This window comes from Octopus sinensis, linkage group LG9 (assembly GCF_006345805.1).
Source record: "Octopus sinensis linkage group LG9, ASM634580v1, whole genome shotgun sequence".
In the NCBI taxonomy this organism is placed as follows: domain Eukaryota; kingdom Metazoa; phylum Mollusca; class Cephalopoda; order Octopoda; family Octopodidae; genus Octopus; species Octopus sinensis.
This window is the reverse complement of record NC_043005.1, coordinates 18,972,713-18,976,741: the sequence shown is the minus strand read 5'-3', so window position 1 is coordinate 18,976,741 and position 4,029 is coordinate 18,972,713. Positions and strand designations below refer to the sequence as shown.

At 38.9% G+C, this 4,029-nt stretch overlaps 1 long non-coding RNA gene across 1 annotated transcript in view; it reads right to left on the bottom strand.

Annotated features, from left to right (window-relative positions):
- Window positions 1-1,425: 1,425 nt before the first annotated feature.
- Window positions 1,426-4,029, bottom strand: part of LOC118764782 — a 41,844-nt gene continuing 39,240 nt past the window's right edge. Inside the window, exon 3 of the long non-coding RNA XR_005000587.1 lies at window positions 1,426-1,534. This is a non-coding gene — a long non-coding RNA (uncharacterized LOC118764782). The remainder of the gene's footprint in view (window positions 1,535-4,029) is intronic.

Here is a 4,029-nt window from a genome sequence, read left to right as displayed (position 1 = left end):
AACAACTTTATTAGAGGTGTTGAAAGTGTCATCCTTCATTTTCAATACACAAGTTGACTCTTCTACAAGTTTTGAAATACGTCTTGGAGAGTCTAACTCTTCGAGAGTTTCGATGAAAAAAATTCCCCGCGGAGAGACTTTTTGAACACCCAGTACTTCATAGCAGTCTGAGGAATCGGTTCTCTTAATGAATTGATGGCATACATTCGAAACTGTATCAAACAATACTTCATTCCACATACACCATAATAACAGTTTCAAAGTTTTGCACAAGACCAAAAACGTCAGCGGTGGTGTTGGTGGTGGTATGTCGACGGCATCGACCCTTCTGCTCAACAGGGTACTTTATTTTATCGTATTTTGTTAAGGATATTTCTACAGATATTCTATAAAATTATAGCCAGCACTGATCTTTGCGATAACGGTTCCTATCGAGATGACAGGTGGAGAAATAACCTTAACAGATTAATGTAATGAGCCCTGCTAATTCAGTGGAACGTGGTATCTTCTATATAAATTGCAATTTCTGTCTGACTGCTACCATTATATTGCCTAAACCGACGAACCAATATTCATAAAACTTTGCAAGGATATGACGCTAACATCCAGTTCATTAATAGGCCAATTTTATTTCAATAAAAGTCTATATTGTGCACGGCATCTGTCACCTGTGATGTTCTTTGTTTAAAGAACATAACCCAATGCTTGTATGCTTGTTTATATATTTGTATGTATGCATATATGTGTTACTGTAAGTATGCATGCATGCACATATATATATATAAATATCACCGTGATCACCGTGACCGACCAGGCTATCAGATGTTGCTATACATCGCTGGTCACAATGCGCTTCGCATTGTTTTAGCCTTCAAATGACGCTACTCCGCCGGCTAAGCGAGCAGGCCAATAGAAGAAAGAGAGAAAGTTGTGGCGAAAGAGTACAGCAGGGATCGCCACCATCCCCTGCCGGAGCCTCGTGAAGCTTTAGGTGTTTTCGCTCAATAAACACCCACAACGCGCGGTCTGGGAATCGAAAGCGCGATCCTACAACCGCGAGTCCACTGCCCTAACCACTGGACCATATATATATATACCACGTGTGTGTGTTTTTTTGTGTGTGGTGTGCATGTTTTTAATGTATATATATATATATATATATATTAATATATATATATATATATATATATATATTATATGTACATAAACATGCAGAAACCATACATGTGTGCATGTATAAATACATGCATACATATATAAGATATAAGACACACACATTCACACACATACATACACAAAGAAACAAACACAAATACAGATACACGCAATAACGCATATTTTGTAGGGTTCTTTTGTATGTTTCTGTGAACATCGACAACATACATTCGACGACCGAGGTATTTCGGAGGGTTCACTGACTGACCCATTTAATCACAGACCATCAGCAGTGAAATTTACTGGGTAAGGACATGTTATGCAGACAAGCCTCGAAAGACTCCACTCCCAACACAACTTTTCTACGGTGAAGTGGAATCTAGAAACGACACAACATGTAGCATTCAGTACAACCTGAAACATTTCGGAATAAGTTTTGAACGGTAGGAAAAGTTAATTGTAAATTGGAGTAACTAGAAGAATTCCATTAAATAATGATGCAACGTATTTGCTGACAGAATAAATTGAACCTACCGAACTGAAGCTGTAAATGTTTACATAAAGACTACAACATAGGCGCCGGAGTGGTTGTGTGGTAAGTAGCTGACTTACCAACCACATATTCCCGGGTTCAGTCCCACTGCGTGGCACCTTGGGGAAGTGTCTTCTACTATAGCCTCGGGCCGACCAAAGCCTTGTGAGTGGATTTGGTAGACGGAACTGGAAAAAGCCCGTCGTATATGCATATATATATATATATATATATATATAATATATATATATATATATATATATAATATTATATATATATATTATGTATATGTATATGTAGGTGTGTGTATATGTTTTCGATGTCTGTTAGTCCTCCGCAGCATCGCTTGACAACCGATGGTGGTGTTTTATGTCCCAGTAACTTACCGGTTCGGCAAAAAAGACCGATAGAATAAGTCCTGAGGCTTACAAAGAATAAGCTCTGGGGTCGATTTGCTCGACTATAAAGGCGGTGCTCCAGCATGGCCGCAGTCAAATGACTAAAACAGATAAAAGAGAGTAAAAGAAAAGGAGAGGAAGTGTGATGTTTGTAGACGTGTTTCATCGAAAGCAGGCTCTATTAATCACATTAAATCACGTATATACCTTTTCGTCCGTTATGATATTTCTGCAGCGTGCAACAGTAAGTGTCCAGTAAGACCGAATGTGAAAGTGCTAAAGCTTTTACATAAAAAAATGTCATTTTATGGACGAAACAGATTAATCTTGTGCAAATGTTGTGTTTTGTTATCTTTTGCTCTAGACCATGTAAATCATTGGCAGAATGTATGACAGAGTGTTGTTTGACTGAATGTAAGATAACGAGACGGTTATCATTTGTTATATGTGTATGTTTAAACCTACCGAACTGAAGCTGTAAATGTTTACGTAAAGACTACAATATAGGCACCGGAGTGGTTGTGTGGTAAATAGCTTACTTACCAACCACATGGTCCCCGGTTCAGTCCCACTGCGTGTTTTTATGCATGTATTTGTATTGTTTTTAAGTGTGGATATGTATGAAAAGGGAGACAAAATAACGAGCTTTAGCGCATTGGATAAAATGCCATGCACTTTGAGTTCAAATCCTACCCATACCAATCATGGTCTTCAAACGTTCAGTGATGATAATTTAACTGGACCCATCTAGGTGGTGGAATGTTGGACATGTTAGACCGCCAGACAAGAGGTTTAAAGGTGTATGAATCGGTTCTTTGCATTCTGGCGGCAAAATCTTCGACGATACTACTGCGAGACATGGTTTTCCCATTGGATAACATCGGGGTGGGGGGGAACTTAGCGGATGGAGACTTGTATACTGTTGCTGTTTCAGACATTCTTTATCCAGACCTATGCATATGTACAGGCAGGCAGGCAAATCTGACACGAGATACGAAGGATGTATCGATGTAAATATCTTTGTATGTACATGTGCATATAGTATGTATGTATAAGTATGTATGTATTTCTATATGCATGTGTGTATCTGTGTTGTGTATTTTTTTCTTGTAAGGAGCAATCAATAAAACGTAATATGGGCGCCAGGAGACTTTCGCTCCGTTCTTGCACAGCAAAATCATCGAAGCAACGAACTCACATTAATGTTTCTCTGACAGCTAGGCTTTCTAAAACATATTTATTTCAGTCTCTCTGCTTAACGGCGTGTTGTGCATAAACTATAAACTGCTTAATTGATATCTAAGTAATGATGAACTGTCAAAAACAAAAGTAGGCATATTACACTTTACAGTGGAGTAATAGCTAAATTTATATCTGCTTTATATGGTAGTTAAATATTCCATGCTGGTGTTTGGCGAAGAAAACCGGGAAACCGGAATTCTATATCTGAGGAGCGGTTTACAATTCGTGAAAAGTTCCGTTACGAGACAGCTCACTTCGTATTCTCACACACCAAAAGCATGGAAGAAAAATGTTTACATTCGTATTTTTCTCACAGCCGGTTTCCTATCGTTGTATGTGGTCACCCGAAATATAAGCTCCATCGTTAACTCGAGTATGTGTACCGTTGTCTGTATGCAGGCGTATATAAGTGTATTTACTGAGAGTTACCTGTATATGGCTTTGCTGTGCTTATGGGTGTATGCGTGTGTAGCGTTATCTGTGTGAATATTTATTTGATTTGCGTTGCCTGTATGTATTTGTGAGCTTGGTTTATGTGTGTGGTGTGTGTGTGTGTGTGTGTGTGTGTGAGAGAGAGAGAGAGAGAGAGGAGAGAGAGAGAGGAGAGAGAGAGAGAGAGAGAGAGAGAGAGAGAGAAAGTGAGAGTTAAAGGACGCTGCAAAAGCAAACACGAAACCAGAGCCTGAAATAGAAAGCAAGACT